The sequence below is a fragment of the Pinus tabuliformis genome, chromosome 8 (assembly GCF_031772625.1).
Source record: "Pinus tabuliformis cultivar Carrire ecotype Pingquan chromosome 8, CPIR1, whole genome shotgun sequence".
Classification (NCBI taxonomy): domain Eukaryota; kingdom Viridiplantae; phylum Streptophyta; class Pinopsida; order Pinales; family Pinaceae; genus Pinus; species Pinus tabuliformis.
In genome coordinates this window covers 1,073,408,259-1,073,414,258 of record NC_142294.1, presented here as the reverse complement: position 1 = coordinate 1,073,414,258, position 6,000 = coordinate 1,073,408,259, and positions in this window count along the sequence as shown.

The following is a 6,000-nucleotide window of genomic DNA, read 5'->3' as shown; positions in this document are numbered from 1 at the left end:
ATATAATTATTTTTGTTTTTAAATTGTTATTTTTAATTTTCCATTAATGCTTAACTTAATTAATTAATCTTTTAAGTTAATGTTTGTTGATTTTAAGATTGTGCAATGTTTAATTAGGATTGATTATTATACCTGTAATAAGTTTTTTATATTTTAATTATAATATTATTCTAAATGTAAGTACAAAGTTATGAATTGCTTAATTTAATTTTGAATAAATGTTTAACCTAATTTAATTATTGTTAATGTTCATTGCTTATAAGCTTATGTTCTCTTTAACCCTTTTCTATGTTAATTAGGTTTTATTATTATTAATGTCATAAGTTTTTTATATTTTTATGCTATTGAATAAAAATGCAAAACTAGTTTTATGTTGTTTTATTTGATTAATATAATTAATTTTAAAACTATATTTTAAAACTAGATTTAAAAACCTTAAGTGTTTGAACTAATGGATTATTGTTAATGTATTATGAGTAGAGCATTATTTCTATTTAAAGTGAAGTCTAGATATATTAAGATGCAAATGCAATATTTCTTGTAAATATTTATGATGTTTTAGGTTATGTGAGGGATTTGTTTTGACTTATAGAGGGTGGGTAAGATGAGGGGAGGAAGGGGTATGTGAAAGGGAGGGATAACTTATTCATTGGGGGTAAGCAGAGAGGCCCAATTTTTACTAATTTCCAAGCCTCCATCTCTATTAAGGTTGCCTGGATGTTTTATGATTTCAATAGCCTCGTGAACTTTCCGCTTGAAATGATGCTTTTCATTAGCAATGACTTTAGTGTCCTCAAGGCATATATGATGGTTTGTTTTACCTGCATGCTCAGTTAAAGCTGAAGAGCGTGTTCTTTCTTTACGGATATCTGCACTATGTTCTTTGAGCCTAATCCTGACTAACCTGCCTGTTTCCCCTATATATTGTTCTCCACATGAGCAGTTGATGATATAAACACCTTTTTGTTGTAGTTGTTCGTGGCTATACTTTATCGACTTCATTCTTTGTTTGATAGTTGTCAAGGTTTTGAACGGAGTTTTGATATTTTTTCCTTTTGATAATTTTGGCTAGTTTGTTAGTGAAACCCTAAATATAGGGAAGGTAGGCAGTAGTAGTCTTGGGGTTGTTTGATTTGTTTATATCTTTTCCAGATTTGGCCTTTTGAATGGCCTTTGTTACACTAAAATTTGTCACTATGACTATTTGCAGTTAGTATGGCTCCATCAACTGTCATACTATCCTCCTTGGCAAGTCTCATACCTCTGCTCTCCATGTCAAACTCCAAGAAAGAGAGAAATTCTTTAAAAATCTATATATCTCTGGGTACGCAATTTCTCTTAGCCTTACCTGCGTGTACGCACCCCAAGTTCACAATACCTGCGTACTTGTACGCTCTGTCTGTAAAGGGGAGGGTGCATACTCCTGTAAAGGTCAAAAGGCGCAAGTTTCACTCCAAAAAAGTTACTTGTGGTCATTTCTAGAGCATTCTAGAAGCTTGTTTGACGTGTATGGAGCGCCTCTAGATGGTTCATGTATCCCTATGAAAGAGGAACTTATCCCATCAAGAGGGGAGCTATCCCATCCAAAGAGGGGCTTATCCCATTGATGGTGTACCTAAATAACTTCCTCTAGAGCACTATAAATACAGGCATTGGGCCAGAGGGAGGGGAGGTTGAAAGCTGAACATTCCTAAGGGTAGATGCTGCTGGAATTAGGACTCCCTTGTAAAGCTTCAGAGGAGAGATTCCCATCCTTTCCTAGCCTTATTTGAGAGTGGGTGAGCTGATCAAAGTAAAGGAAAACTCTTGCTGGACCCTAGGAGGGACGTGCACAACACCAAGGCTCAGGTTGTAATGGTTTCTTTTGTTTCCACTTAATAGAAATGAACTCATTTTTCTCAACAGATTGTTATTCATGATTTGTTTCATATACTCCTTGGTCTGTATGATGGATATGTGTTATTTTATGAGTTTATCGGGTGCTATTTAATCTTTTGGCTTGTTAGTGAATGCAGGTTTCGAAGAGAAGGAGGAGCTCATCCGGATCGACGAGGCTGGACTACTACAAAGCGTTGGACTAAAGGTATGTTGCAATCACCTGATTACTTGTATTCTAAATGCATGTTTAGAGAAAGGTAGTGTTTATTTGTCTTGTTTGTCACTAGAAAGCCTTAGCTTCTAGGGAGGTCGGTTTTGTCCGCACTATCGACTCTTTCCGCATGACAGCCTTGAAGATGCTTTTATTGTTGTATCCTAGGTTGGCAAATGTTCTTTTAAAGTGTGTAATCTCCTCTTTGGTGTGGTTCTCATCTAAAATTCTACATGCTCTAGTGAAGAGGGTTTGAAGTACACCCATTTTCTGAGCTAGGTGGTGATGTGAATCAGCATGGAGGTAGTTATCGGTATGAGCCTTTTTTCTAAACACTATATGGCCTATGGAACCATCTTTGTTTCTTATGGTTTCCTCCTACTACAATCAGATTCAACCTCCTATGTAACCTTATGGAAGTGGAATCAGATTCAACTACAACAACCAATCAGATTCAACCTCCTTTGTAACCTTAAGGAAATGGAATCGACAAAACATCACATACAACCATCCAACATCATCAACGGACCCCTTAAGAGACAATTCAACTGCTTAGACAACCTGTCCCTGGGTCCCACTGCTATTATGCAGCTCTTAGGCCTCATTCGCTCTCATGCTTTGGTTAAGGGAGCAACCAACAACCCAAAGTTGCTCTCACAGGCCTGCCTTCCAACGACTGTGGTCCAAAATTGCTAGTTCTATGCCAGTGACCCTTGGATTTGAGCCACTTTTCTAGTTCAGGATCTTGGCCTTTACCCAGAACTTGTTGTAACTTTTAAAAATCATTAAAAAATGATAACGATCCTGATCAATCAAAATCACCCTTAGGACTATGCCTAAGCATCCCCAACTAGGATTGACATTATGTCAAACACTTAGCATCAATGCAACCTATAGGTCTAGGTTACAAGATAGAGCATAAATGATTGAAACAACTTATGAAACATAACCAAAAGGATCACCTCCTTCTCCATTGTACTACTACATAATCGGTTAGGTCTTGCATCCATTCATTTAACAATTACAAGTAAGTATATGAAATAACCATGGCACGAACCAAACAATAACCATGTTTATAACTAGCATAAAACCATATAAATATCAGAGATATGACATCCATTAAATCCACTTATAGATTAGTGCAAAAGTAAGAGAACTTATCTTTTTTTAATCATTGGAAAATCCAACCAGGTTCGGGACTTCCACGTACCACCTGACCGTAGAAATGGCTAAACCAAATCTCTCTTTCATCCAGTCACCCTTGTGCCATCTTCCAAGCATGAATATAGGATCTGATAGAATAACCAATCCAAGAATAATTAAGGGAATCTAGAGGTTAAACAACCTCCATCGTCATCCAACCGTGATCACACCAAAATTGGTGCTCTGATCACAAAAAAAAACTTGGAATGCCATCTGGAGTCCATCACTATCCTTGAGGAATTTTTCATCTCCTTGTCTCTTAGGATTTACCACAATCCAAACCCAGATCACTAGGCCGTAAACCGATACTAATCCCTCAGGCTTTACTGTGTATCCCTCTAAAACCAGTTAAGGGATTCCTAGGCCTTTGCAAATGAACCTTGAGACCATCTCCACCCCAGGTTCCAAAATCCATCCGACAATTCCAAAGTTCCAAAACTGAAATAAACATCCTAACATACCATGGCATACTGAAAAATGATAGGCTAGGTTGAAAACCACTGTCATAACTAGACAAAACCATGCCATTGACAACAAGATAACCATACACTAACATGCAAAGCCATGCATGTCGAAACCAAATAGGAAATCAAACATGAAAAAAGTTACCTGCAAGTATTCCTTCTGAAGCTGCTTGATACTACTTTCCTTTCCTTGTTCCTTCATTGATTTTCCTTTCCTTTCCTTGCCTTCCCTTTGCTTTGCTCCAAACTAGAGTGCTCCAAGAAAACTCTAAGTGAGCAAGGGAGTGTGAGAGAGAGAATAATGAGAGAGATATGAACTTGAACTTGACAAAAGCTATGAACTCATCCTTAGAAACCTTTTTATGTATGGGACCTATAATTTCTTCATTTTCCATTATTTTCCTTCAATTTCCTCCTCACATGAAACCTATGACCTTTTACATTACTTTTCTCCTAATTTCCTTTATTTTCATAAATAAATGTGCCAAAAATTCCTTTTTTTCCTTTTAATGCTTTTTCCTTAGCCTTTGCCAATTTTTCTTGGCCAAAAAACACATCTAGTGATGCCCACTAGGATATATTTTCCCAACATTCATCTTGGAATACGTGTCCCTTAACCATGGTCTTATTTTGCCTTTATTAAATTTTATTACATGAAATTTTCACTAGGGCTGTTACAGATCCCTCCTCCTTGGGGAATACCATCCTCGGTGTTTGTTGGGACAGGGTCCCCTTGGGTAGATTTTGTAGTCAATTTTGATAATTATGTAAAGTCTTCGCATTTTGAGGGAGCGGAGTGTGAAGGTCATAAGATTCAAAGGGGCTTTAGTCCCTTAGTTGTTAGATGATAGGATGTTTTATAACCCACCCATGGTTGCGAACCATGGTATTGTAATCAAAAGAGATATATAAATATGTCTTAGCCAGTCATAGGAGATCATCATAGAATAAAAGATCATTGTACAGGAAAGTAAGATAAGGCAGGAATGTCTATTTCTTGTACTTAGGCGAAGGGGAAGGCTCCTACTGCTGAGTGTGTGGAGTCCTTGGTAAGTCTACAGGTTGAGTGTGCGAGTCCCTGCAGCTGAGTGCGGAGGGAAGAAGAATATGTAGCATAAAAGAATACATCTAATAAGGACTATTTTGAGCCATAACTGTGTATCTATGCATCTGTATTTTCTTATGTAATTTATGTCTATTTGCTCTGTTATTTTAAATTTATATGAAGAAATGCTTGATTGATGCATGAAAGTAGTATATCAACTCATTTAATTGATGTTATGAATGTTTAAATCTCTTCGCGAAGGGTTAGATTTTGTTTCTGCGAGTTACTGCGACTATCTATATTTTAAGGGTTAGGGTTCACGAAGACCTGAATAAGCCCTAGGAACCACAAAAGCCCATTACACTGACCTCTAGATGTAGAAACCTGTTTTTGTCATCCCCCAATACTGCTTCAGGTGAGGCTGCAACCTGCGCTAAAGGACCAACAGTTAGGGTTTTGTTGGTTGGCACAACTAACTCTAAACGTAGGCCATGACCCCTTAAGCCAACGAATGGTTTTGTTACTGGGACATGAATCTATCCGAGGGATGTGTGATAAGTGGTTCCCCACTAAGAAAGAGATTGAAAAGTGGATAGATTGGAAATTCCACACGTTTGCAGCTCAGGAAAATAGGAATCCATGCTTGTCAAAGAAAGAATGGTTGAACAGATACCTATTCAAAGATGAACACGAGATATTTTTCTGCTCTTTTTTGTGTGAATTACACAAGTGGTTGTCTAAATTGGTGGATAGTCAGGGTACGTGGAAGCTTGACGGCCCTATTTTATGGACACCGGAATTAGTGAAGCACTTAGAGGCTTCAGAAAAATAAATCGTGCGGGCTATCGATTATTGGATTGACAATATTCTGGGAGGATTCATTACTGAGTTTGGGATCGATACATCCGCCAGTTATAGTGAAGCAGAGCATTAGTTTTTCAAAGGGCCAAGAGGTAAGTACCTGAAATCCTTGAAGACCTAGATTAAAATGTTATTGTGCGAAAAGTGAATCATGCCTTTGAATTGATGTTTGGGACTACGCGAAGTGGAAGAGCATTCTGAAGGAATCTAGATTTGGGTGCTGAGGATAGTCCGCTGTTGGGATTGTTTGATAGTGACGATGAAAGAAGTATTCCGAAGACACCGTGAGGTGTATTACAGATTGTGAGTTAGGGTATCACAGGGATACCACATCCATC